Source organism: Ascaphus truei, unplaced genomic scaffold, assembly GCF_040206685.1.
Source record: "Ascaphus truei isolate aAscTru1 unplaced genomic scaffold, aAscTru1.hap1 HAP1_SCAFFOLD_281, whole genome shotgun sequence".
In the NCBI taxonomy this organism is placed as follows: Eukaryota; Metazoa; Chordata; class Amphibia; order Anura; family Ascaphidae; genus Ascaphus; species Ascaphus truei.
Window position 1 is genome coordinate 84,062 of NW_027455761.1, and position 26,978 is coordinate 111,039.

The 26,978-nt window shown below is 48.4% G+C and overlaps 19 non-coding genes across 19 annotated transcripts; all 19 read right to left on the reverse strand.

Annotated features, from left to right (window-relative positions):
• Positions 1-520: 520 nt before the first annotated feature.
• On the reverse strand, positions 521-688 carry LOC142481579 (U1 spliceosomal RNA). Its single transcript, XR_012795851.1, has one exon. It is a non-coding gene; the product is annotated as a U1 spliceosomal RNA (small nuclear RNA).
• Positions 689-1,946: 1,258 nt separating this feature from the next.
• Positions 1,947-2,114, reverse strand: LOC142481580 (U1 spliceosomal RNA). The gene has a single exon (XR_012795852.1). It is a non-coding gene; the product is annotated as a U1 spliceosomal RNA (small nuclear RNA).
• A 1,258-nt stretch (positions 2,115-3,372) lies between these two features.
• LOC142481581 (U1 spliceosomal RNA) lies at positions 3,373-3,540 on the reverse strand. The gene has a single exon (XR_012795853.1). It is a non-coding gene; the product is annotated as a U1 spliceosomal RNA (small nuclear RNA).
• Positions 3,541-4,803: 1,263 nt separating this feature from the next.
• On the reverse strand, positions 4,804-4,971 carry LOC142481582 (U1 spliceosomal RNA). The gene has a single exon (XR_012795854.1). It is a non-coding gene; the product is annotated as a U1 spliceosomal RNA (small nuclear RNA).
• A 1,258-nt stretch (positions 4,972-6,229) lies between these two features.
• On the reverse strand, positions 6,230-6,397 carry LOC142481583 (U1 spliceosomal RNA). Its single transcript, XR_012795855.1, has one exon. It is a non-coding gene; the product is annotated as a U1 spliceosomal RNA (small nuclear RNA).
• A 1,261-nt stretch (positions 6,398-7,658) lies between these two features.
• On the reverse strand, positions 7,659-7,826 carry LOC142481584 (U1 spliceosomal RNA). The gene has a single exon (XR_012795856.1). It is a non-coding gene; the product is annotated as a U1 spliceosomal RNA (small nuclear RNA).
• A 1,296-nt stretch (positions 7,827-9,122) lies between these two features.
• LOC142481585 (U1 spliceosomal RNA) lies at positions 9,123-9,290 on the reverse strand. Its single transcript, XR_012795857.1, has one exon. It is a non-coding gene; the product is annotated as a U1 spliceosomal RNA (small nuclear RNA).
• A 1,253-nt stretch (positions 9,291-10,543) lies between these two features.
• Positions 10,544-10,711, reverse strand: LOC142481586 (U1 spliceosomal RNA). The gene has a single exon (XR_012795858.1). It is a non-coding gene; the product is annotated as a U1 spliceosomal RNA (small nuclear RNA).
• A 1,281-nt stretch (positions 10,712-11,992) lies between these two features.
• On the reverse strand, positions 11,993-12,160 carry LOC142481587 (U1 spliceosomal RNA). The gene has a single exon (XR_012795859.1). It is a non-coding gene; the product is annotated as a U1 spliceosomal RNA (small nuclear RNA).
• Positions 12,161-13,443: 1,283 nt separating this feature from the next.
• On the reverse strand, positions 13,444-13,611 carry LOC142481588 (U1 spliceosomal RNA). The gene has a single exon (XR_012795860.1). It is a non-coding gene; the product is annotated as a U1 spliceosomal RNA (small nuclear RNA).
• Positions 13,612-14,869: 1,258 nt separating this feature from the next.
• On the reverse strand, positions 14,870-15,037 carry LOC142481590 (U1 spliceosomal RNA). Its single transcript, XR_012795862.1, has one exon. It is a non-coding gene; the product is annotated as a U1 spliceosomal RNA (small nuclear RNA).
• Positions 15,038-16,290: 1,253 nt separating this feature from the next.
• On the reverse strand, positions 16,291-16,458 carry LOC142481591 (U1 spliceosomal RNA). Its single transcript, XR_012795863.1, has one exon. It is a non-coding gene; the product is annotated as a U1 spliceosomal RNA (small nuclear RNA).
• A 1,261-nt stretch (positions 16,459-17,719) lies between these two features.
• Positions 17,720-17,887, reverse strand: LOC142481592 (U1 spliceosomal RNA). Its single transcript, XR_012795864.1, has one exon. It is a non-coding gene; the product is annotated as a U1 spliceosomal RNA (small nuclear RNA).
• Positions 17,888-19,145: 1,258 nt separating this feature from the next.
• LOC142481593 (U1 spliceosomal RNA) lies at positions 19,146-19,313 on the reverse strand. Its single transcript, XR_012795865.1, has one exon. It is a non-coding gene; the product is annotated as a U1 spliceosomal RNA (small nuclear RNA).
• A 1,253-nt stretch (positions 19,314-20,566) lies between these two features.
• LOC142481594 (U1 spliceosomal RNA) lies at positions 20,567-20,734 on the reverse strand. Its single transcript, XR_012795866.1, has one exon. It is a non-coding gene; the product is annotated as a U1 spliceosomal RNA (small nuclear RNA).
• A 1,253-nt stretch (positions 20,735-21,987) lies between these two features.
• LOC142481595 (U1 spliceosomal RNA) lies at positions 21,988-22,155 on the reverse strand. The gene has a single exon (XR_012795867.1). It is a non-coding gene; the product is annotated as a U1 spliceosomal RNA (small nuclear RNA).
• Positions 22,156-23,405: 1,250 nt separating this feature from the next.
• LOC142481596 (U1 spliceosomal RNA) lies at positions 23,406-23,573 on the reverse strand. The gene has a single exon (XR_012795868.1). It is a non-coding gene; the product is annotated as a U1 spliceosomal RNA (small nuclear RNA).
• Positions 23,574-24,826: 1,253 nt separating this feature from the next.
• On the reverse strand, positions 24,827-24,994 carry LOC142481597 (U1 spliceosomal RNA). The gene has a single exon (XR_012795869.1). It is a non-coding gene; the product is annotated as a U1 spliceosomal RNA (small nuclear RNA).
• A 1,253-nt stretch (positions 24,995-26,247) lies between these two features.
• On the reverse strand, positions 26,248-26,415 carry LOC142481598 (U1 spliceosomal RNA). Its single transcript, XR_012795870.1, has one exon. It is a non-coding gene; the product is annotated as a U1 spliceosomal RNA (small nuclear RNA).
• Between the last annotated feature and the right edge of the window lie 563 nt (positions 26,416-26,978).

Sequence of the window (26,978 nt, forward strand, 5' to 3'; positions counted from 1 at the left end):
TTGTTTTTTGCACAGCTCAGCAGATAGTCTGCAATCTGTTGCTTTTAAATGCTGCTCTTTGTTACTTTGGAGCCTAGAAACTCTAGAACGTACTGTACACTCCCTTTGTGATATCATCACAGGGGGTTGTCTGGCTACAGAGACCCAGACATACCATGTAGAACTAGGGTGGGGAGGGGGTGAAATAAAAACCCCATATCATATCCTGCAAGCAAGGACCGTCCATTTTTTCAAATCCAGATTTGATTGTAAATGTGCTGTTTTTTTCATAAATATATATATACAGTACACAGTATTTGTTTCCCTATTTCCCAATCCACCTGTGAACTTATTCCTAAACGTCTGTGCAGGTACATCATTGTCATTTGTCCCTGTTTGAGATGTTGCTAGCTGGCTATTTATTGTACATGGTGCTCCTTTTTGCCAGCAGTTATTGACCATGCCCAAAGCCCAAGCAGTGGGAATAGCAGCAGCTTGTCTGAACAAACACCTGTTTCTGTTTTTTGTAACCATCCAAAAACAGGGGAGAGCGCGCACGCAGTCCCCCACTACCAGAAATTGTGCAGTCGAGTTTCCCGCATGTGGGGAAATCGCAGAGGTCAGCTAGCTCCAAGTGCAATGAGCTAGCCTCGCCCTGGGAGAGCCACCTGCTGGAGCATGGCTTAAAACTCCCCTGCCAGGTAAGTATGAGTTGCAATGGCGCGCTGGGGGCAACTAGCCCTGTCCCAGGACAACTGTCACCCTTGTGGAGAGAGCAGCTTGGTCATTGGTGCAGCAAGCAACACAGTACCTGAGGCCTAGTATCTGAGCCGCTGCAGCCAGCACCTGCAGCAAGGAGCAGCCTAGGCCATTCCATGCAAACATTTGTGCTGCAGCAGCAGCAGCAGCAGCAGCAGCAGCAGCAGCAGCAATGAATATTTGTCAAACAACATAGATCCAAGACACCCCGTCCTCCTCCCCCCCCCAGAAGCGAAGCAGAAGCAAAGCAAAGCAAAGCAAAGCAAAGCAAAGCAAAGCCAAACCAAACCCTCCCCCCCATCCAACAAGCACCCAGAGCAGCCAAGCTTCGCCGTAAGGTACTTCTTCTTGGTTTTAAAAGAAAGAAGCAATCACTTTGAACACCGCTCAGCTCTGTCATTTCAGCTGCCGGAGAGACAGGGGGACACCATATTTCTGGGGTGGCTTTCTACATCTCCCCTACCTGCTGGCACTCTCTTTTTCTGACCTCCACTGACACCTGCTGCTGCTGCATAAAAAGGGAGAGGTGCCCTGTCCTGCTGCCAAACGTGACACTTTGGCCCTTACCAGCATGGCTGCTTACCTGGCATTTGCATAAATATAGAAGCAAGCTAACACTGTCTGCTGCTCCATGGATAGAGATAGATAGATAGATAGATAGATAGATAGATAGATAGATAGATAGAGATTGTTTTTTGCACAGCTCAGCAGATAGTCTGCAATCTGTTGCTTTTAAATGCTGCTCTTTGTTACTTTGGAGCCTAGAAACTCTAGAACGTACTGTACACTCCCTTTGTGATATCATCACAGGGGGTTGTCTGGCTACAGAGACCCAGACATACCATGTAGAACTAGGGTGGGGAGGGGGTGAAATAAAAACCCCATATCATATCCTGCAAGCAAGGACCGTCCATTTTTTCAAATCCAGATTTGATTGTAAATGTGCTGTTTTTTTCATAAATATATATATACAGTACACAGTATTTGTTTCCCTATTTCCCAATCCACCTGTGAACTTATTCCTAAACGTCTGTGCAGGTACATCATTGTCATTTGTCCCTGTTTGAGATGTTGCTAGCTGGCTATTTATTGTACATGGTGCTCCTTTTTGCCAGCAGTTATTGACCATGCCCAAAGCCCAAGCAGTGGGAATAGCAGCAGCTTGTCTGAACAAACACCTGTTTCTGTTTTTTGTAACCATCCAAAAACAGGGGAGAGCGCGCACGCAGTCCCCCACTACCAGAAATTGTGCAGTCGAGTTTCCCGCATGTGGGGAAATCGCAGAGGTCAGCTAGCTCCAAGTGCAATGAGCTAGCCTCGCCCTGGGAGAGCCACCTGCTGGAGCATGGCTTAAAACTCCCCTGCCAGGTAAGTATGAGTTGCAATGGCGCGCTGGGGGCAACTAGCCCTGTCCCAGGACAACTGTCACCCTTGTGGAGAGAGCAGCTTGGTCATTGGTGCAGCAAGCAACACAGTACCTGAGGCCTAGTATCTGAGCCGCTGCAGCCAGCACCTGCAGCAAGGAGCAGCCTAGGCCATTCCATGCAAACATTTGTGCTGCAGCAGCAGCAGCAGCAGCAGCAGCAGCAGCAGCAGCAATGAATATTTGTCAAACAACATAGATCCAAGACACCCCGTCCTCCTCCCCCCCCCAGAAGCGAAGCGAAGCAAAGCAAAGCAAAGCAAAGCAAAGCAAAGCAAAGCCAAACCAAACCCTCCCCCCCATCCAACAAGCACCCAGAGCAGCCAAGCTTCGCCGTAAGGTACTTCTTCTTGGTTTTAAAAGAAAGAAGCAATCACTTTGAACACCGCTCAGCTCTGTCATTTCAGCTGCCGGAGAGACAGGGGGACACCATATTTCTGGGGTGGCTTTCTACATCTCCCCTACCTGCTGGCACTCTCTTTTTCTGACCTCCACTGACACCTGCTGCTGCTGCATAAAAAGGGAGAGGTGCCCTGTCCTGCTGCCAAACGTGACACTTTGGCCCTTACCAGCATGGCTGCTTACCTGGCATTTGCATAAATATAGAAGCAAGCTAACACTGTCTGCTGCTCCATGGATGAGATAGATAGATAGATAGATAGATAGATAGATAGATAGATAGATAGATAGATTGTTTTTTGCACAGCTCAGCAGATAGTCTGCAATCTGTTGCTTTTAAATGCTGCTCTTTGTTACTTTGGAGCCTAGAAACTCTAGAACGTACTGTACACTCCCTTTGTGATATCATCACAGGGGGTTGTCTGGCTACAGAGACCCAGACATACCATGTAGAACTAGGGTGGGGAGGGGGTGAAATAAAAACCCCATATCATATCCTGCAAGCAAGGACCGTCCATTTTTTCAAATCCAGATTTGATTGTAAATGTGCTGTTTTTTTCATAAATATATATATACAGTACACAGTATTTGTTTCCCTATTTCCCAATCCACCTGTGAACTTATTCCTAAACGTCTGTGCAGGTACATCATTGTCATTTGTCCCTGTTTGAGATGTTGCTAGCTGGCTATTTATTGTACATGGTGCTCCTTTTTGCCAGCAGTTATTGACCATGCCCAAAGCCCAAGCAGTGGGAATAGCAGCAGCTTGTCTGAACAAACACCTGTTTCTGTTTTTTGTAACCATCCAAAAACAGGGGAGAGCGCGCACGCAGTCCCCCACTACCAGAAATTGTGCAGTCGAGTTTCCCGCATGTGGGGAAATCGCAGAGGTCAGCTAGCTCCAAGTGCAATGAGCTAGCCTCGCCCTGGGAGAGCCACCTGCTGGAGCATGGCTTAAAACTCCCCTGCCAGGTAAGTATGAGTTGCAATGGCGCGCTGGGGGCAACTAGCCCTGTCCCAGGACAACTGTCACCCTTGTGGAGAGAGCAGCTTGGTCATTGGTGCAGCAAGCAACACAGTACCTGAGGCCTAGTATCTGAGCCGCTGCAGCCAGCACCTGCAGCAAGGAGCAGCCTAGGCCATTCCATGCAAACATTTGTGCTGCAGCAGCAGCAGCAGCAGCAGCAGCAGCAGCAGCAGCAATGAATATTTGTCAAACAACATAGATCCAAGACACCCCGTCCTCCTCCCCCCCCCAGAAGCGAAGCGAAGCAAAGCAAAGCAAAGCAAAGCAAAGCAAAGCAAAGCAAAGCCAAACCAAACCCTCCCCCCCATCCAACAAGCACCCAGAGCAGCCAAGCTTCGCCGTAAGGTACTTCTTCTTGGTTTTAAAAGAAAGAAGCAATCACTTTGAACACCGCTCAGCTCTGTCATTTCAGCTGCCGGAGAGACAGGGGGACACCATATTTCTGGGGTGGCTTTCTACATCTCCCCTACCTGCTGGCACTCTCTTTTTCTGACCTCCACTGACACCTGCTGCTGCTGCATAAAAAGGGAGAGGTGCCCTGTCCTGCTGCCAAACGTGACACTTTGGCCCTTACCAGCATGGCTGCTTACCTGGCATTTGCATAAATATAGAAGCAAGCTAACACTGTCTGCTGCTCCATGGATAGAGATAGATAGATAGATAGATAGATAGATAGATAGATAGATAGATAGATGATTGTTTTTTGCACAGCTCAGCAGATAGTCTGCAATCTGTTGCTTTTAAATGCTGCTCTTTGTTACTTTGGAGCCTAGAAACTCTAGAACGTACTGTACACTCCCTTTGTGATATCATCACAGGGGGTTGTCTGGCTACAGAGACCCAGACATACCATGTAGAACTAGGGTGGGGAGGGGGTGAAATAAAAACCCCATATCATATCCTGCAAGCAAGGACCGTCCATTTTTTCAAATCCAGATTTGATTGTAAATGTGCTGTTTTTTTCATAAATATATATATACAGTACACAGTATTTGTTTCCCTATTTCCCAATCCACCTGTGAACTTATTCCTAAACGTCTGTGCAGGTACATCATTGTCATTTGTCCCTGTTTGAGATGTTGCTAGCTGGCTATTTATTGTACATGGTGCTCCTTTTTGCCAGCAGTTATTGACCATGCCCAAAGCCCAAGCAGTGGGAATAGCAGCAGCTTGTCTGAACAAACACCTGTTTCTGTTTTTTGTAACCATCCAAAAACAGGGGAGAGCGCGCACGCAGTCCCCCACTACCAGAAATTGTGCAGTCGAGTTTCCCGCATGTGGGGAAATCGCAGAGGTCAGCTAGCTCCAAGTGCAATGAGCTAGCCTCGCCCTGGGAGAGCCACCTGCTGGAGCATGGCTTAAAACTCCCCTGCCAGGTAAGTATGAGTTGCAATGGCGCGCTGGGGGCAACTAGCCCTGTCCCAGGACAACTGTCACCCTTGTGGAGAGAGCAGCTTGGTCATTGGTGCAGCAAGCAACACAGTACCTGAGGCCTAGTATCTGAGCCGCTGCAGCCAGCACCTGCAGCAAGGAGCAGCCTAGGCCATTCCATGCAAACATTTGTGCTGCAGCAGCAGCAGCAGCAGCAGCAGCAGCAGCAGCAGCAATGAATATTTGTCAAACAACATAGATCCAAGACACCCCGTCCTCCTCCCCCCCCCAGAAGCGAAGCGAAGCAAAGCAAAGCAAAGCAAAGCAAAGCAAAGCAAAGCAAAGCCAAACCAAACCCTCCCCCCCATCCAACAAGCACCCAGAGCAGCCAAGCTTCGCCGTAAGGTACTTCTTCTTGGTTTTAAAAGAAAGAAGCAATCACTTTGAACACCGCTCAGCTCTGTCATTTCAGCTGCCGGAGAGACAGGGGGACACCATATTTCTGGGGTGGCTTTCTACATCTCCCCTACCTGCTGGCACTCTCTTTTTCTGACCTCCACTGACACCTGCTGCTGCTGCATAAAAAGGGAGAGGTGCCCTGTCCTGCTGCCAAACGTGACACTTTGGCCCTTACCAGCATGGCTGCTTACCTGGCATTTGCATAAATATAGAAGCAAGCTAACACTGTCTGCTGCTCCATGGATAGAGATAGATAGATAGATAGATAGATAGATAGATAGATAGATAGAGATTGTTTTTTGCACAGCTCAGCAGATAGTCTGCAATCTGTTGCTTTTAAATGCTGCTCTTTGTTACTTTGGAGCCTAGAAACTCTAGAACGTACTGTACACTCCCTTTGTGATATCATCACAGGGGGTTGTCTGGCTACAGAGACCCAGACATACCATGTAGAACTAGGGTGGGGAGGGGGTGAAATAAAAACCCCATATCATATCCTGCAAGCAAGGACCGTCCATTTTTTCAAATCCAGATTTGATTGTAAATGTGCTGTTTTTTTCATAAATATATATATACAGTACACAGTATTTGTTTCCCTATTTCCCAATCCACCTGTGAACTTATTCCTAAACGTCTGTGCAGGTACATCATTGTCATTTGTCCCTGTTTGAGATGTTGCTAGCTGGCTATTTATTGTACATGGTGCTCCTTTTTGCCAGCAGTTATTGACCATGCCCAAAGCCCAAGCAGTGGGAATAGCAGCAGCTTGTCTGAACAAACACCTGTTTCTGTTTTTTGTAACCATCCAAAAACAGGGGAGAGCGCGCACGCAGTCCCCCACTACCAGAAATTGTGCAGTCGAGTTTCCCGCATGTGGGGAAATCGCAGAGGTCAGCTAGCTCCAAGTGCAATGAGCTAGCCTCGCCCTGGGAGAGCCACCTGCTGGAGCATGGCTTAAAACTCCCCTGCCAGGTAAGTATGAGTTGCAATGGCGCGCTGGGGGCAACTAGCCCTGTCCCAGGACAACTGTCACCCTTGTGGAGAGAGCAGCTTGGTCATTGGTGCAGCAAGCAACACAGTACCTGAGGCCTAGTATCTGAGCCGCTGCAGCCAGCACCTGCAGCAAGGAGCAGCCTAGGCCATTCCATGCAAACATTTGTGCTGCAGCAGCAGCAGCAGCAGCAGCAGCAGCAGCAGCAGCAATGAATATTTGTCAAACAACATAGATCCAAGACACCCCGTCCTCCTCCCCCCCCCAGAAGCGAAGCAAAGCAAAGCAAAGCAAAGCAAAGCAAAGCAAAGCAAAGCAAAGCCAAACCAAACCCTCCCCCCCATCCAACAAGCACCCAGAGCAGCCAAGCTTCGCCGTAAGGTACTTCTTCTTGGTTTTAAAAGAAAGAAGCAATCACTTTGAACACCGCTCAGCTCTGTCATTTCAGCTGCCGGAGAGACAGGGGGACACCATATTTCTGGGGTGGCTTTCTACATCTCCCCTACCTGCTGGCACTCTCTTTTTCTGACCTCCACTGACACCTGCTGCTGCTGCATAAAAAGGGAGAGGTGCCCTGTCCTGCTGCCAAACGTGACACTTTGGCCCTTACCAGCATGGCTGCTTACCTGGCATTTGCATAAATATAGAAGCAAGCTAACACTGTCTGCTGCTCCATGGATGAGATAGATAGATAGATAGATAGATAGATAGATAGATAGATAGATAGAGATTGTTTTTTGCACAGCTCAGCAGATAGTCTGCAATCTGTTGCTTTTAAATGCTGCTCTTTGTTACTTTGGAGCCTAGAAACTCTAGAACGTACTGTACACTCCCTTTGTGATATCATCACAGGGGGTTGTCTGGCTACAGAGACCCAGACATACCATGTAGAACTAGGGTGGGGAGGGGGTGAAATAAAAACCCCATATCATATCCTGCAAGCAAGGACCGTCCATTTTTTCAAATCCAGATTTGATTGTAAATGTGCTGTTTTTTTCATAAATATATATATACAGTACACAGTATTTGTTTCCCTATTTCCCAATCCACCTGTGAACTTATTCCTAAACGTCTGTGCAGGTACATCATTGTCATTTGTCCCTGTTTGAGATGTTGCTAGCTGGCTATTTATTGTACATGGTGCTCCTTTTTGCCAGCAGTTATTGACCATGCCCAAAGCCCAAGCAGTGGGAATAGCAGCAGCTTGTCTGAACAAACACCTGTTTCTGTTTTTTGTAACCATCCAAAAACAGGGGAGAGCGCGCACGCAGTCCCCCACTACCAGAAATTGTGCAGTCGAGTTTCCCGCATGTGGGGAAATCGCAGAGGTCAGCTAGCTCCAAGTGCAATGAGCTAGCCTCGCCCTGGGAGAGCCACCTGCTGGAGCATGGCTTAAAACTCCCCTGCCAGGTAAGTATGAGTTGCAATGGCGCGCTGGGGGCAACTAGCCCTGTCCCAGGACAACTGTCACCCTTGTGGAGAGAGCAGCTTGGTCATTGGTGCAGCAAGCAACACAGTACCTGAGGCCTAGTATCTGAGCCGCTGCAGCCAGCACCTGCAGCAAGGAGCAGCCTAGGCCATTCCATGCAAACATTTGTGCTGCAGCAGCAGCAGCAGCAGCAGCAGCAGCAGCAGCAGCAATGAATATTTGTCAAACAACATAGATCCAAGACACCCCGTCCTCCTCCCCCCCCCAGAAGCGAAGCGAAGCAAGCAAAGCAAAGCAAAGCAAAGCAAAGCAAAGCAAAGCAAAGCAAAGCAAAGCAAAGCAAAGCAAAGCCAAACCAAACCCTCCCCCCCATCCAACAAGCACCCAGAGCAGCCAAGCTTCGCCGTAAGGTACTTCTTCTTGGTTTTAAAAGAAAGAAGCAATCACTTTGAACACCGCTCAGCTCTGTTCATTTCAGCTGCCGGAGAGACAGGGGGACACCATATTTCTGGGGTGGCTTTCTACATCTCCCCTACCTGCTGGCACTCTCTTTTTCTGACCTCCACTGACACCTGCTGCTGCTGCATAAAAAGGGAGAGGTGCCCTGTCCTGCTGCCAAACGTGACACTTTGGCCCTTACCAGCATGGCTGCTTACCTGGCATTTGCATAAATATAGAAGCAAGCTAACACTGTCTGCTGCTCCATGGATAGAGATAGATAGATAGATAGATAGATAGATAGATAGATAGATAGATAGATAGAGATTGTTTTTTGCACAGCTCAGCAGATAGTCTGCAATCTGTTGCTTTTAAATGCTGCTCTTTGTTACTTTGGAGCCTAGAAACTCTAGAACGTACTGTACACTCCCTTTGTGATATCATCACAGGGGGTTGTCTGGCTACAGAGACCCAGACATACCATGTAGAACTAGGGTGGGGAGGGGGTGAAATAAAAACCCCATATCATATCCTGCAAGCAAGGACCGTCCATTTTTTCAAATCCAGATTTGATTGTAAATGTGCTGTTTTTTTCATAAATATATATATACAGTACACAGTATTTGTTTCCCTATTTCCCAATCCACCTGTGAACTTATTCCTAAACGTCTGTGCAGGTACATCATTGTCATTTGTCCCTGTTTGAGATGTTGCTAGCTGGCTATTTATTGTACATGGTGCTCCTTTTTGCCAGCAGTTATTGACCATGCCCAAAGCCCAAGCAGTGGGAATAGCAGCAGCTTGTCTGAACAAACACCTGTTTCTGTTTTTTGTAACCATCCAAAAACAGGGGAGAGCGCGCACGCAGTCCCCCACTACCAGAAATTGTGCAGTCGAGTTTCCCGCATGTGGGGAAATCGCAGAGGTCAGCTAGCTCCAAGTGCAATGAGCTAGCCTCGCCCTGGGAGAGCCACCTGCTGGAGCATGGCTTAAAACTCCCCTGCCAGGTAAGTATGAGTTGCAATGGCGCGCTGGGGGCAACTAGCCCTGTCCCAGGACAACTGTCACCCTTGTGGAGAGAGCAGCTTGGTCATTGGTGCAGCAAGCAACACAGTACCTGAGGCCTAGTATCTGAGCCGCTGCAGCCAGCACCTGCAGCAAGGAGCAGCCTAGGCCATTCCATGCAAACATTTGTGCTGCAGCAGCAGCAGCAGCAGCAGCAGCAGCAGCAGCAGCAATGAATATTTGTCAAACAACATAGATCCAAGACACCCCGTCCTCCTCCCCCCCCCAGAAGCGAAGCGAAGCAAAGCAAAGCAAAGCAAAGCAAAGCAAAGCAAAGCCAAACCAAACCCTCCCCCCCATCCAACAAGCACCCAGAGCAGCCAAGCTTCGCCGTAAGGTACTTCTTCTTGGTTTTAAAAGAAAGAAGCAATCACTTTGAACACCGCTCAGCTCTGTCATTTCAGCTGCCGGAGAGACAGGGGGACACCATATTTCTGGGGTGGCTTTCTACATCTCCCCTACCTGCTGGCACTCTCTTTTTCTGACCTCCACTGACACCTGCTGCTGCTGCATAAAAAGGGAGAGGTGCCCTGTCCTGCTGCCAAACGTGACACTTTGGCCCTTACCAGCATGGCTGCTTACCTGGCATTTGCATAAATATAGAAGCAAGCTAACACTGTCTGCTGCTCCATGGATAGAGATAGATAGATAGATAGATAGATAGATAGATAGATAGATAGAGATTGTTTTTTGCACAGCTCAGCAGATAGTCTGCAATCTGTTGCTTTTAAATGCTGCTCTTTGTTACTTTGGAGCCTAGAAACTCTAGAACGTACTGTACACTCCCTTTGTGATATCATCACAGGGGGTTGTCTGGCTACAGAGACCCAGACATACCATGTAGAACTAGGGTGGGGAGGGGGTGAAATAAAAACCCCATATCATATCCTGCAAGCAAGGACCGTCCATTTTTTCAAATCCAGATTTGATTGTAAATGTGCTGTTTTTTTCATAAATATATATATACAGTACACAGTATTTGTTTCCCTATTTCCCAATCCACCTGTGAACTTATTCCTAAACGTCTGTGCAGGTACATCATTGTCATTTGTCCCTGTTTGAGATGTTGCTAGCTGGCTATTTATTGTACATGGTGCTCCTTTTTGCCAGCAGTTATTGACCATGCCCAAAGCCCAAGCAGTGGGAATAGCAGCAGCTTGTCTGAACAAACACCTGTTTCTGTTTTTTGTAACCATCCAAAAACAGGGGAGAGCGCGCACGCAGTCCCCCACTACCAGAAATTGTGCAGTCGAGTTTCCCGCATGTGGGGAAATCGCAGAGGTCAGCTAGCTCCAAGTGCAATGAGCTAGCCTCGCCCTGGGAGAGCCACCTGCTGGAGCATGGCTTAAAACTCCCCTGCCAGGTAAGTATGAGTTGCAATGGCGCGCTGGGGGCAACTAGCCCTGTCCCAGGACAACTGTCACCCTTGTGGAGAGAGCAGCTTGGTCATTGGTGCAGCAAGCAACACAGTACCTGAGGCCTAGTATCTGAGCCGCTGCAGCCAGCACCTGCAGCAAGGAGCAGCCTAGGCCATTCCATGCAAACATTTGTGCTGCAGCAGCAGCAGCAGCAGCAGCAGCAGCAGCAGCAGCAATGAATATTTGTCAAACAACATAGATCCAAGACACCCCGTCCTCCTCCCCCCCCCAGAAGCGAAGCGAAGCAAGCAAGCAAAGCAAAGCAAAGCAAAGCAAAGCAAAGCAAAGCAAAGCAAAGCAAAGCAAAGCCAAACCAAACCCTCCCCCCCATCCAACAAGCACCCAGAGCAGCCAAGCTTCGCCGTAAGGTACTTCTTCTTGGTTTTAAAAGAAAGAAGCAATCACTTTGAACACCGCTCAGCTCTGTCATTTCAGCTGCCGGAGAGACAGGGGGACACCATATTTCTGGGGTGGCTTTCTACATCTCCCCTACCTGCTGGCACTCTCTTTTTCTGACCTCCACTGACACCTGCTGCTGCTGCATAAAAAGGGAGAGGTGCCCTGTCCTGCTGCCAAACGTGACACTTTGGCCCTTACCAGCATGGCTGCTTACCTGGCATTTGCATAAATATAGAAGCAAGCTAACACTGTCTGCTGCTCCATGGATAGAGATAGATAGATAGATAGATAGATAGATAGATAGATAGATAGAGATTGTTTTTTGCACAGCTCAGCAGATAGTCTGCAATCTGTTGCTTTTAAATGCTGCTCTTTGTTACTTTGGAGCCTAGAAACTCTAGAACGTACTGTACACTCCCTTTGTGATATCATCACAGGGGGTTGTCTGGCTACAGAGACCCAGACATACCATGTAGAACTAGGGTGGGGAGGGGGTGAAATAAAAACCCCATATCATATCCTGCAAGCAAGGACCGTCCATTTTTTCAAATCCAGATTTGATTGTAAATGTGCTGTTTTTTTCATAAATATATATATACAGTACACAGTATTTGTTTCCCTATTTCCCAATCCACCTGTGAACTTATTCCTAAACGTCTGTGCAGGTACATCATTGTCATTTGTCCCTGTTTGAGATGTTGCTAGCTGGCTATTTATTGTACATGGTGCTCCTTTTTGCCAGCAGTTATTGACCATGCCCAAAGCCCAAGCAGTGGGAATAGCAGCAGCTTGTCTGAACAAACACCTGTTTCTGTTTTTTGTAACCATCCAAAAACAGGGGAGAGCGCGCACGCAGTCCCCCACTACCAGAAATTGTGCAGTCGAGTTTCCCGCATGTGGGGAAATCGCAGAGGTCAGCTAGCTCCAAGTGCAATGAGCTAGCCTCGCCCTGGGAGAGCCACCTGCTGGAGCATGGCTTAAAACTCCCCTGCCAGGTAAGTATGAGTTGCAATGGCGCGCTGGGGGCAACTAGCCCTGTCCCAGGACAACTGTCACCCTTGTGGAGAGAGCAGCTTGGTCATTGGTGCAGCAAGCAACACAGTACCTGAGGCCTAGTATCTGAGCCGCTGCAGCCAGCACCTGCAGCAAGGAGCAGCCTAGGCCATTCCATGCAAACATTTGTGCTGCAGCAGCAGCAGCAGCAGCAGCAGCAGCAGCAGCAGCAATGAATATTTGTCAAACAACATAGATCCAAGACACCCCGTCCTCCTCCCCCCCCAAGCGAAGCGAAGCGAAGCAAAGCAAAGCAAAGCAAAGCAAAGCAAAGCAAAGCAAAGCAAAGCAAAGCAAAGCCAAACCAAACCCTCCCCCCCATCCAACAAGCACCCAGAGCAGCCAAGCTTCGCCGTAAGGTACTTCTTCTTGGTTTTAAAAGAAAGAAGCAATCACTTTGAACACCGCTCAGCTCTGTCATTTCAGCTGCCGGAGAGACAGGGGGACACCATATTTCTGGGGTGGCTTTCTACATCTCCCCTACCTGCTGGCACTCTCTTTTTCTGACCTCCACTGACACCTGCTGCTGCTGCATAAAAAGGGAGAGGTGCCCTGTCCTGCTGCCAAACGTGACACTTTGGCCCTTACCAGCATGGCTGCTTACCTGGCATTTGCATAAATATAGAAGCAAGCTAACACTGTCTGCTGCTCCATGGATAGAGATAGATAGATAGATAGATAGATAGATAGATAGATAGATAGATAGATAGAGATTGTTTTTTGCACAGCTCAGCAGATAGTCTGCAATCTGTTGCTTTTAAATGCTGCTCTTTGTTACTTTGGAGCCTAGAAACTCTAGAACGTACTGTACACTCCCTTTGTGATATCATCACAGGGGGTTGTCTGGCTACAGAGACCCAGACATACCATGTAGAACTAGGGTGGGGAGGGGGTGAAATAAAAACCCCATATCATATCCTGCAAGCAAGGACCGTCCATTTTTTCAAATCCAGATTTGATTGTAAATGTGCTGTTTTTTTCATAAATATATATATACAGTACACAGTATTTGTTTCCCTATTTCCCAATCCACCTGTGAACTTATTCCTAAACGTCTGTGCAGGTACATCATTGTCATTTGTCCCTGTTTGAGATGTTGCTAGCTGGCTATTTATTGTACATGGTGCTCCTTTTTGCCAGCAGTTATTGACCATGCCCAAAGCCCAAGCAGTGGGAATAGCAGCAGCTTGTCTGAACAAACACCTGTTTCTGTTTTTTGTAACCATCCAAAAACAGGGGAGAGCGCGCACGCAGTCCCCCACTACCAGAAATTGTGCAGTCGAGTTTCCCGCATGTGGGGAAATCGCAGAGGTCAGCTAGCTCCAAGTGCAATGAGCTAGCCTCGCCCTGGGAGAGCCACCTGCTGGAGCATGGCTTAAAACTCCCCTGCCAGGTAAGTATGAGTTGCAATGGCGCGCTGGGGGCAACTAGCCCTGTCCCAGGACAACTGTCACCCTTGTGGAGAGAGCAGCTTGGTCATTGGTGCAGCAAGCAACACAGTACCTGAGGCCTAGTATCTGAGCCGCTGCAGCCAGCACCTGCAGCAAGGAGCAGCCTAGGCCATTCCATGCAAACATTTGTGCTGCAGCAGCAGCAGCAGCAGCAGCAGCAGCAGCAGCAGCAATGAATATTTGTCAAACAACATAGATCCAAGACACCCCGTCCTCCTCCCCCCCCCAGAAGCGAAGCGAAGCAAAGCAAAGCAAAGCAAAGCAAAGCAAAGCAAAGCAAAGCCAAACCAAACCCTCCCCCCCATCCAACAAGCACCCAGAGCAGCCAAGCTTCGCCGTAAGGTACTTCTTCTTGGTTTTAAAAGAAAGAAGCAATCACTTTGAACACCGCTCAGCTCTGTCATTTCAGCTGCCGGAGAGACAGGGGGACACCATATTTCTGGGGTGGCTTTCTACATCTCCCCTACCTGCTGGCACTCTCTTTTTCTGACCTCCACTGACACCTGCTGCTGCTGCATAAAAAGGGAGAGGTGCCCTGTCCTGCTGCCAAACGTGACACTTTGGCCCTTACCAGCATGGCTGCTTACCTGGCATTTGCATAAATATAGAAGCAAGCTAACACTGTCTGCTGCTCCATGGATAGAGATAGATAGATAGATAGATAGATAGATAGATAGATAGATAGAGATTGTTTTTTGCACAGCTCAGCAGATAGTCTGCAATCTGTTGCTTTTAAATGCTGCTCTTTGTTACTTTGGAGCCTAGAAACTCTAGAACGTACTGTACACTCCCTTTGTGATATCATCACAGGGGGTTGTCTGGCTACAGAGACCCAGACATACCATGTAGAACTAGGGTGGGGAGGGGGTGAAATAAAAACCCCATATCATATCCTGCAAGCAAGGACCGTCCATTTTTTCAAATCCAGATTTGATTGTAAATGTGCTGTTTTTTTCATAAATATATATATACAGTACACAGTATTTGTTTCCCTATTTCCCAATCCACCTGTGAACTTATTCCTAAACGTCTGTGCAGGTACATCATTGTCATTTGTCCCTGTTTGAGATGTTGCTAGCTGGCTATTTATTGTACATGGTGCTCCTTTTTGCCAGCAGTTATTGACCATGCCCAAAGCCCAAGCAGTGGGAATAGCAGCAGCTTGTCTGAACAAACACCTGTTTCTGTTTTTTGTAACCATCCAAAAACAGGGGAGAGCGCGCACGCAGTCCCCCACTACCAGAAATTGTGCAGTCGAGTTTCCCGCATGTGGGGAAATCGCAGAGGTCAGCTAGCTCCAAGTGCAATGAGCTAGCCTCGCCCTGGGAGAGCCACCTGCTGGAGCATGGCTTAAAACTCCCCTGCCAGGTAAGTATGAGTTGCAATGGCGCGCTGGGGGCAACTAGCCCTGTCCCAGGACAACTGTCACCCTTGTGGAGAGAGCAGCTTGGTCATTGGTGCAGCAAGCAACACAGTACCTGAGGCCTAGTATCTGAGCCGCTGCAGCCAGCACCTGCAGCAAGGAGCAGCCTAGGCCATTCCATGCAAACATTTGTGCTGCAGCAGCAGCAGCAGCAGCAGCAGCAGCAGCAGCAGCAATGAATATTTGTCAAACAACATAGATCCAAGACACCCCGTCCTCCTCCCCCCCCCAGAAGCGAAGCAAAGCAAAGCAAAGCAAAGCAAAGCAAAGCAAAGCAAAGCCAAACCAAACCCTCCCCCCCATCCAACAAGCACCCAGAGCAGCCAAGCTTCGCCGTAAGGTACTTCTTCTTGGTTTTAAAAGAAAGAAGCAATCACTTTGAACACCGCTCAGCTCTGTCATTTCAGCTGCCGGAGAGACAGGGGGACACCATATTTCTGGGGTGGCTTTCTACATCTCCCCTACCTGCTGGCACTCTCTTTTTCTGACCTCCACTGACACCTGCTGCTGCTGCATAAAAAGGGAGAGGTGCCCTGTCCTGCTGCCAAACGTGACACTTTGGCCCTTACCAGCATGGCTGCTTACCTGGCATTTGCATAAATATAGAAGCAAGCTAACACTGTCTGCTGCTCCATGGATAGAGATAGATAGATAGATAGATAGATAGATAGATAGATAGATAGAGATTGTTTTTTGCACAGCTCAGCAGATAGTCTGCAATCTGTTGCTTTTAAATGCTGCTCTTTGTTACTTTGGAGCCTAGAAACTCTAGAACGTACTGTACACTCCCTTTGTGATATCATCACAGGGGGTTGTCTGGCTACAGAGACCCAGACATACCATGTAGAACTAGGGTGGGGAGGGGGTGAAATAAAAACCCCATATCATATCCTGCAAGCAAGGACCGTCCATTTTTTCAAATCCAGATTTGATTGTAAATGTGCTGTTTTTTTCATAAATATATATATACAGTACACAGTATTTGTTTCCCTATTTCCCAATCCACCTGTGAACTTATTCCTAAACGTCTGTGCAGGTACATCATTGTCATTTGTCCCTGTTTGAGATGTTGCTAGCTGGCTATTTATTGTACATGGTGCTCCTTTTTGCCAGCAGTTATTGACCATGCCCAAAGCCCAAGCAGTGGGAATAGCAGCAGCTTGTCTGAACAAACACCTGTTTCTGTTTTTTGTAACCATCCAAAAACAGGGGAGAGCGCGCACGCAGTCCCCCACTACCAGAAATTGTGCAGTCGAGTTTCCCGCATGTGGGGAAATCGCAGAGGTCAGCTAGCTCCAAGTGCAATGAGCTAGCCTCGCCCTGGGAGAGCCACCTGCTGGAGCATGGCTTAAAACTCCCCTGCCAGGTAAGTATGAGTTGCAATGGCGCGCTGGGGGCAACTAGCCCTGTCCCAGGACAACTGTCACCCTTGTGGAGAGAGCAGCTTGGTCATTGGTGCAGCAAGCAACACAGTACCTGAGGCCTAGTATCTGAGCCGCTGCAGCCAGCACCTGCAGCAAGGAGCAGCCTAGGCCATTCCATGCAAACATTTGTGCTGCAGCAGCAGCAGCAGCAGCAGCAGCAGCAGCAGCAGCAATGAATATTTGTCAAACAACATAGATCCAAGACACCCCGTCCTCCTCCCCCCCCCAGAAGCGAAGCGAAGCAAAGCAAAGCAAAGCAAAGCAAAGCAAAGCAAAGCCAAACCAAACCCTCCCCCCCATCCAACAAGCACCCAGAGCAGCCAAGCTTCGCCGTAAGGTACTTCTTCTTGGTTTTAAAAGAAAGAAGCAATCACTTTGAACACCGCTCAGCTCTGTCATTTCAGCTGCCGGAGAGACAGGGGGACACCATATTTCTGGGGTGGCTTTCTACATCTCCCCTACCTGCTGGCACTCTCTTTTTCTGACCTCCACTGACACCTGCTGCTGCTGCATAAAAAGGGAGAGGTGCCCTGTCCTGCTGCCAAACGTGACACTTTGGCCCTTACCAGCATGGCTGCTTACCTGGCATTTGCATAAATATAGAAGCAAGCTAACACTGTCTGCTGCTCCATGGATAGAGATAGATAGATAGATAGATAGATAGATAGATAGATAGATAGATAGATAGAGATTGTTTTTTGCACAGCTCAGCAGATAGTCTGCAATCTGTTGCTTTTAAATGCTGCTCTTTGTTACTTTGGAGCCTAGAAACTCTAGAACGTACTGTACACTCCCTTTGTGATATCATCACAGGGGGTTGTCTGGCTACAGAGACCCAGACATACCATGTAGAACTAGGGTGGGGAGGGGGTGAAATAAAAACCCCATATCATATCCTGCAAGCAAGGACCGTCCATTTTTTCAAATCCAGATTTGATTGTAAATGTGCTGTTTTTTTCATAAATATATATATACAGTACACAGTATTTGTTTCCCTATTTCCCAATCCACCTGTGAACTTATTCCTAAACGTCTGTGCAGGTACATCATTGTCATTTGTCCCTGTTTGAGATGTTGCTAGCTGGCTATTTATTGTACATGGTGCTCCTTTTTGCCAGCAGTTATTGACCATGCCCAAAGCCCAAGCAGTGGGAATAGCAGCAGCTTGTCTGAACAAACACCTGTTTCTGTTTTTTGTAACCATCCAAAAACAGGGGAGAGCGCGCACGCAGTCCCCCACTACCAGAAATTGTGCAGTCGAGTTTCCCGCATGTGGGGAAATCGCAGAGGTCAGCTAGCTCCAAGTGCAATGAGCTAGCCTCGCCCTGGGAGAGCCACCTGCTGGAGCATGGCTTAAAACTCCCCTGCCAGGTAAGTATGAGTTGCAATGGCGCGCTGGGGGCAACTAGCCCTGTCCCAGGACAACTGTCACCCTTGTGGAGAGAGCAGCTTGGTCATTGGTGCAGCAAGCAACACAGTACCTGAGGCCTAGTATCTGAGCCGCTGCAGCCAGCACCTGCAGCAAGGAGCAGCCTAGGCCATTCCATGCAAACATTTGTGCTGCAGCAGCAGCAGCAGCAGCAGCAGCAGCAGCAGCAGCAATGAATATTTGTCAAACAACATAGATCCAAGACACCCCGTCCTCCTCCCCCCCCCAGAAGCGAAGCGAAGCAAAGCAAAGCAAAGCAAAGCAAAGCAAAGCAAAGCAAAGCCAAACCAAACCCTCCCCCCCATCCAACAAGCACCCAGAGCAGCCAAGCTTCGCCGTAAGGTACTTCTTCTTGGTTTTAAAAGAAAGAAGCAATCACTTTGAACACCGCTCAGCTCTGTCATTTCAGCTGCCGGAGAGACAGGGGGACACCATATTTCTGGGGTGGCTTTCTACATCTCCCCTACCTGCTGGCACTCTCTTTTTCTGACCTCCACTGACACCTGCTGCTGCTGCATAAAAAGGGAGAGGTGCCCTGTCCTGCTGCCAAACGTGACACTTTGGCCCTTACCAGCATGGCTGCTTACCTGGCATTTGCATAAATATAGAAGCAAGCTAACACTGTCTGCTGCTCCATGGATAGAGATAGATAGATAGATAGATAGATAGATAGATAGATAGATAGAGATTGTTTTTTGCACAGCTCAGCAGATAGTCTGCAATCTGTTGCTTTTAAATGCTGCTCTTTGTTACTTTGGAGCCTAGAAACTCTAGAACGTACTGTACACTCCCTTTGTGATATCATCACAGGGGGTTGTCTGGCTACAGAGACCCAGACATACCATGTAGAACTAGGGTGGGGAGGGGGTGAAATAAAAACCCCATATCATATCCTGCAAGCAAGGACCGTCCATTTTTTCAAATCCAGATTTGATTGTAAATGTGCTGTTTTTTTCATAAATATATATATACAGTACACAGTATTTGTTTCCCTATTTCCCAATCCACCTGTGAACTTATTCCTAAACGTCTGTGCAGGTACATCATTGTCATTTGTCCCTGTTTGAGATGTTGCTAGCTGGCTATTTATTGTACATGGTGCTCCTTTTTGCCAGCAGTTATTGACCATGCCCAAAGCCCAAGCAGTGGGAATAGCAGCAGCTTGTCTGAACAAACACCTGTTTCTGTTTTTTGTAACCATCCAAAAACAGGGGAGAGCGCGCACGCAGTCCCCCACTACCAGAAATTGTGCAGTCGAGTTTCCCGCATGTGGGGAAATCGCAGAGGTCAGCTAGCTCCAAGTGCAATGAGCTAGCCTCGCCCTGGGAGAGCCACCTGCTGGAGCATGGCTTAAAACTCCCCTGCCAGGTAAGTATGAGTTGCAATGGCGCGCTGGGGGCAACTAGCCCTGTCCCAGGACAACTGTCACCCTTGTGGAGAGAGCAGCTTGGTCATTGGTGCAGCAAGCAACACAGTACCTGAGGCCTAGTATCTGAGCCGCTGCAGCCAGCACCTGCAGCAAGGAGCAGCCTAGGCCATTCCATGCAAACATTTGTGCTGCAGCAGCAGCAGCAGCAGCAGCAGCAGCAGCAGCAGCAATGAATATTTGTCAAACAACATAGATCCAAGACACCCCGTCCTCCTCCCCCCCCCAGAAGCGAAGCAAAGCAAAGCAAAGCAAAGCAAAGCAAAGCAAAGCAAAGCCAAACCAAACCCTCCCCCCCATCCAACAAGCACCCAGAGCAGCCAAGCTTCGCCGTAAGGTACTTCTTCTTGGTTTTAAAAGAAAGAAGCAATCACTTTGAACACCGCTCAGCTCTGTCATTTCAGCTGCCGGAGAGACAGGGGGACACCATATTTCTGGGGTGGCTTTCTACATCTCCCCTACCTGCTGGCACTCTCTTTTTCTGACCTCCACTGACACCTGCTGCTGCTGCATAAAAAGGGAGAGGTGCCCTGTCCTGCTGCCAAACGTGACACTTTGGCCCTTACCAGCATGGCTGCTTACCTGGCATTTGCATAAATATAGAAGCAAGCTAACACTGTCTGCTGCTCCATGGATAGAGATAGATAGATAGATAGATAGATAGATAGATAGATAGATAGAGATTGTTTTTTGCACAGCTCAGCAGATAGTCTGCAATCTGTTGCTTTTAAATGCTGCTCTTTGTTACTTTGGAGCCTAGAAACTCTAGAACGTACTGTACACTCCCTTTGTGATATCATCACAGGGGGTTGTCTGGCTACAGAGACCCAGACATACCATGTAGAACTAGGGTGGGGAGGGGGTGAAATAAAAACCCCATATCATATCCTGCAAGCAAGGACCGTCCATTTTTTCAAATCCAGATTTGATTGTAAATGTGCTGTTTTTTTCATAAATATATATATACAGTACACAGTATTTGTTTCCCTATTTCCCAATCCACCTGTGAACTTATTCCTAAACGTCTGTGCAGGTACATCATTGTCATTTGTCCCTGTTTGAGATGTTGCTAGCTGGCTATTTATTGTACATGGTGCTCCTTTTTGCCAGCAGTTATTGACCATGCCCAAAGCCCAAGCAGTGGGAATAGCAGCAGCTTGTCTGAACAAACACCTGTTTCTGTTTTTTGTAACCATCCAAAAACAGGGGAGAGCGCGCACGCAGTCCCCCACTACCAGAAATTGTGCAGTCGAGTTTCCCGCATGTGGGGAAATCGCAGAGGTCAGCTAGCTCCAAGTGCAATGAGCTAGCCTCGCCCTGGGAGAGCCACCTGCTGGAGCATGGCTTAAAACTCCCCTGCCAGGTAAGTATGAGTTGCAATGGCGCGCTGGGGGCAACTAGCCCTGTCCCAGGACAACTGTCACCCTTGTGGAGAGAGCAGCTTGGTCATTGGTGCAGCAAGCAACACAGTACCTGAGGCCTAGTATCTGAGCCGCTGCAGCCAGCACCTGCAGCAAGGAGCAGCCTAGGCCATTCCATGCAAACATTTGTGCTGCAGCAGCAGCAGCAGCAGCAGCAGCAGCAGCAGCAGCAATGAATATTTGTCAAACAACATAGATCCAAGACACCCCGTCCTCCTCCCCCCCCCAGAAGCGAAGCGAAGCAAAGCAAAGCAAAGCAAAGCAAAGCAAAGCAAAGCCAAACCAAACCCTCCCCCCCATCCAACAAGCACCCAGAGCAGCCAAGCTTCGCCGTAAGGTACTTCTTCTTGGTTTTAAAAGAAAGAAGCAATCACTTTGAACACCGCTCAGCTCTGTCATTTCAGCTGCCGGAGAGACAGGGGGACACCATATTTCTGGGGTGGCTTTCTACATCTCCCCTACCTGCTGGCACTCTCTTTTTCTGACCTCCACTGACACCTGCTGCTGCTGCATAAAAAGGGAGAGGTGCCCTGTCCTGCTGCCAAACGTGACACTTTGGCCCTTACCAGCATGGCTGCTTACCTGGCATTTGCATAAATATAGAAGCAAGCTAACACTGTCTGCTGCTCCATGGATAGAGATAGATAGATAGATAGATAGATAGATAGATAGATAGATAGAGATTGTTTTTTGCACAGCTCAGCAGATAGTCTGCAATCTGTTGCTTTTAAATGCTGCTCTTTGTTACTTTGGAGCCTAGAAACTCTAGAACGTACTGTACACTCCCTTTGTGATATCATCACAGGGGGTTGTCTGGCTACAGAGACCCAGACATACCATGTAGAACTAGGGTGGGGAGGGGGTGAAATAAAAACCCCATATCATATCCTGCAAGCAAGGACCGTCCATTTTTTCAAATCCAGATTTGATTGTAAATGTGCTGTTTTTTTCATAAATATATATATACAGTACACAGTATTTGTTTCCCTATTTCCCAATCCACCTGTGAACTTATTCCTAAACGTCTGTGCAGGTACATCATTGTCATTTGTCCCTGTTTGAGATGTTGCTAGCTGGCTATTTATTGTACATGGTGCTCCTTTTTGCCAGCAGTTATTGACCATGCCCAAAGCCCAAGCAGTGGGAATAGCAGCAGCTTGTCTGAACAAACACCTGTTTCTGTTTTTTGTAACCATCCAAAAACAGGGGAGAGCGCGCACGCAGTCCCCCACTACCAGAAATTGTGCAGTCGAGTTTCCCGCATGTGGGGAAATCGCAGAGGTCAGCTAGCTCCAAGTGCAATGAGCTAGCCTCGCCCTGGGAGAGCCACCTGCTGGAGCATGGCTTAAAACTCCCCTGCCAGGTAAGTATGAGTTGCAATGGCGCGCTGGGGGCAACTAGCCCTGTCCCAGGACAACTGTCACCCTTGTGGAGAGAGCAGCTTGGTCATTGGTGCAGCAAGCAACACAGTACCTGAGGCCTAGTATCTGAGCCGCTGCAGCCAGCACCTGCAGCAAGGAGCAGCCTAGGCCATTCCATGCAAACATTTGTGCTGCAGCAGCAGCAGCAGCAGCAGCAGCAGCAGCAGCAATGAATATTTGTCAAACAACATAGATCCAAGACACCCCGTCCTCCTCCCCCCCCCAGAAGCGAAGCGAAGCAAAGCAAAGCAAAGCAAAGCAAAGCAAAGCAAAGCCAAACCAAACCCTCCCCCCCATCCAACAAGCACCCAGAGCAGCCAAGCTTCGCCGTAAGGTACTTCTTCTTGGTTTTAAAAGAAAGAAGCAATCACTTTGAACACCGCTCAGCTCTGTCATTTCAGCTGCCGGAGAGACAGGGGGACACCATATTTCTGGGGTGGCTTTCTACATCTCCCCTACCTGCTGGCACTCTCTTTTTCTGACCTCCACTGACACCTGCTGCTGCTGCATAAAAAGGGAGAGGTGCCCTGTCCTGCTGCCAAACGTGACACTTTGGCCCTTACCAGCATGGCTGCTTACCTGGCATTTGCATAAATATAGAAGCAAGCTAACACTGTCTGCTGCTCCATGGATAGAGATAGATAGATAGATAGATAGATAGATAGATAGATAGATAGAGATTGTTTTTTGCACAGCTCAGCAGATAGTCTGCAATCTGTTGCTTTTAAATGCTGCTCTTTGTTACTTTGGAGCCTAGAAACTCTAGAACGTACTGTACACTCCCTTTGTGATATCATCACAGGGGGTTGTCTGGCTACAGAGACCCAGACATACCATGTAGAACTAGGGTGGGGAGGGGGTGAAATAAAAACCCCATATCATATCCTGCAAGCAAGGACCGTCCATTTTTTCAAATCCAGATTTGATTGTAAATGTGCTGTTTTTTTCATAAATATATATATACAGTACACAGTATTTGTTTCCCTATTTCCCAATCCACCTGTGAACTTATTCCTAAACGTCTGTGCAGGTACATCATTGTCATTTGTCCCTGTTTGAGATGTTGCTAGCTGGCTATTTATTGTACATGGTGCTCCTTTTTGCCAGCAGTTATTGACCATGCCCAAAGCCCAAGCAGTGGGAATAGCAGCAGCTTGTCTGAACAAACACCTGTTTCTGTTTTTTGTAACCATCCAAAAACAGGGGAGAGCGCGCACGCAGTCCCCCACTACCAGAAATTGTGCAGTCGAGTTTCCCGCATGTGGGGAAATCGCAGAGGTCAGCTAGCTCCAAGTGCAATGAGCTAGCCTCGCCCTGGGAGAGCCACCTGCTGGAGCATGGCTTAAAACTCCCCTGCCAGGTAAGTATGAGTTGCAATGGCGCGCTGGGGGCAACTAGCCCTGTCCCAGGACAACTGTCACCCTTGTGGAGAGAGCAGCTTGGTCATTGGTGCAGCAAGCAACACAGTACCTGAGGCCTAGTATCTGAGCCGCTGCAGCCAGCACCTGCAGCAAGGAGCAGCCTAGGCCATTCCATGCAAACATTTGTGCTGCAGCAGCAGCAGCAGCAGCAGCAGCAGCAGCAGCAGCAATGAATATTTGTCAAACAACATAGATCCAAGACACCCCGTCCTCCTCCCCCCCCCAGAAGCGAAGCAAAGCAAAGCAAAGCAAAGCAAAGCAAAGCAAAGCAAAGCCAAACCAAACCCTCCCCCCCATCCAACAAGCACCCAGAGCAGCCAAGCTTCGCCGTAAGGTACTTCTTCTTGGTTTTAAAAGAAAGAAGCAATCACTTTGAACACCGCTCAGCTCTGTCATTTCAGCTGCCGGAGAGACAGGGGGACACCATATTTCTGGGGTGGCTTTCTACATCTCCCCTACCTGCTGGCACTCTCTTTTTCTGACCTCCACTGACACCTGCTGCTGCTGCATAAAAAGGGAGAGGTGCCCTGTCCTGCTGCCAAACGTGACACTTTGGCCCTTACCAGCATGGCTGCTTACCTGGCATTTGCATAAATATAGAAGCAAGCTAACACTGTCTGCTGCTCCATGGATAGAGATAGATAGATAGATAGATAGATAGATAGATAGATAGATAGAGATTGTTTTTTGCACAGCTCAGCAGATAGTCTGCAATCTGTTGCTTTTAAATGCTGCTCTTTGTTACTTTGGAGCCTAGAAACTCTAGAACGTACTGTACACTCCCTTTGTGATATCATCACAGGGGGTTGTCTGGCTACAGAGACCCAGACATACCATGTAGAACTAGGGTGGGGAGGGGGTGAAATAAAAACCCCATATCATATCCTGCAAGCAAGGACCGTCCATTTTTTCAAATCCAGATTTGATTGTAAATGTGCTGTTTTTTTCATAAATATATATATACAGTACACAGTATTTGTTTCCCTATTTCCCAATCCACCTGTGAACTTATTCCTAAACGTCTGTGCAGGTACATCATTGTCATTTGTCCCTGTTTGAGATGTTGCTAGCTGGCTATTTATTGTACATGGTGCTCCTTTTTGCCAGCAGTTATTGACCATGCCCAAAGCCCAAGCAGTGGGAATAGCAGCAGCTTGTCTGAACAAACACCTGTTTCTGTTTTTTGTAACCATCCAAAAACAGGGGAGAGCGCGCACGCAGTCCCCCACTACCAGAAATTGTGCAGTCGAGTTTCCCGCATGTGGGGAAATCGCAGAGGTCAGCTAGCTCCAAGTGCAATGAGCTAGCCTCGCCCTGGGAGAGCCACCTGCTGGAGCATGGCTTAAAACTCCCCTGCCAGGTAAGTATGAGTTGCAATGGCGCGCTGGGGGCAACTAGCCCTGTCCCAGGACAACTGTCACCCTTGTGGAGAGAGCAGCTTGGTCATTGGTGCAGCAAGCAACACAGTACCTGAGGCCTAGTATCTGAGCCGCTGCAGCCAGCACCTGCAGCAAGGAGCAGCCTAGGCCATTCCATGCAAACATTTGTGCTGCAGCAGCAGCAGCAGCAGCAGCAGCAGCAGCAGCAGCAATGAATATTTGTCAAACAACATAGATCCAAGACACCCCGTCCTCCTCCCCCCCCCAGAAGCGAAGCGAAGCAAAGCAAAGCAAAGCAAAGCAAAGCAAAGCAAAGCCAAACCAAACCCTCCCCCCCATCCAACAAGCACCCAGAGCAGCCAAGCTTCGCCGTAAGGTACTTCTTCTTGGTTTTAAAAGAAAGAAGCAATCACTTTGAACACCGCTCAGCTCTGTCATTTCAGCTGCCGGAGAGACAGGGGGACACCATATTTCTGGGGTGGCTTTCTACATCTCCCCTACCTGCTGGCACTCTCTTTTTCTGACCTCCACTGACACCTGCTGCTGCTGCATAAAAAGGGAGAGGTGCCCTGTCCTGCTGCCAAACGTGACACTTTGGCCCTTACCAGCATGGCTGCTTACCTGGCATTTGCATAAATATAGAAGCAAGCTAACACTGTCTGCTGCTCCATGGATAGAGATAGATAGATAGATAGATAGATAGATAGATAGATAGATAGAGATTGTTTTTTGCACAGCTCAGCAGATAGTCTGCAATCTGTTGCTTTTAAATGCTGCTCTTTGTTACTTTGGAGCCTAGAAACTCTAGAACGTACTGTACACTCCCTTTGTGATATCATCACAGGGGGTTGTCTGGCTACAGAGACCCAGACATACCATGTAGAACTAGGGTGGGGAGGGGGTGAAATAAAAACCCCATATCATATCCTGCAAGCAAGGACCGTCCATTTTTTCAAATCCAGATTTGATTGTAAATGTGCTGTTTTTTTCATAAATATATATATACAGTACACAGTATTTGTTTCCCTATTTCCCAATCCACCTGTGAACTTATTCCTAAACGTCTGTGCAGGTACATCATTGTCATTTGTCCCTGTTTGAGATGTTGCTAGCTGGCTATTTATTGTACATGGTGCTCCTTTTTGCCAGCAGTTATTGACCATGCCCAAAGCCCAAGCAGTGGGAATAGCAGCAGCTTGTCTGAACAAACACCTGTTTCTGTTTTTTGTAACCATCCAAAAACAGGGGAGAGCGCGCACGCAGTCCCCCACTACCAGAAATTGTGCAGTCGAGTTTCCCGCATGTGGGGAAATCGCAGAGGTCAGCTAGCTCCAAGTGCAATGAGCTAGCCTCGCCCTGGGAGAGCCACCTGCTGGAGCATGGCTTAAAACTCCCCTGCCAGGTAAGTATGAGTTGCAATGGCGCGCTGGGGGCAACTAGCCCTGTCCCAGGACAACTGTCACCCTTGTGGAGAGAGCAGCTTGGTCATTGGTGCAGCAAGCAACACAGTACCTGAGGCCTAGTATCTGAGCCGCTGCAGCCAGCACCTGCAGCAAGGAGCAGCCTAGGCCATTCCATGCAAACATTTGTGCTGCAGCAGCAGCAGCAGCAGCAGCAGCAGCAATGAATATTTGTCAAACAACATAGATCCAAGACACCCCGTCCTCCTCCCCCCCCCAGAAGCGAAGCGAAGCAAAGCAAAGCAAAGCAAAGCAAAGCAAAGCAAAGCCAAACCAAACCCTCCCCCCCATCCAACAAGCACCCAGAGCAGCCAAGCTTCGCCGTAAGGTACTTCTTCTTGGTTTTAAAAGAAAGAAGCAATCACTTTGAACACCGCTCAGCTCTGTCATTTCAGCTGCCGGAGAGACAGGGGGACACCATATTTCTGGGGTGGCTTTCTACATCTCCCCTACCTGCTGGCACTCTCTTTTTCTGACCTCCACTGACACCTGCTGCTGCTGCATAAAAAGGGA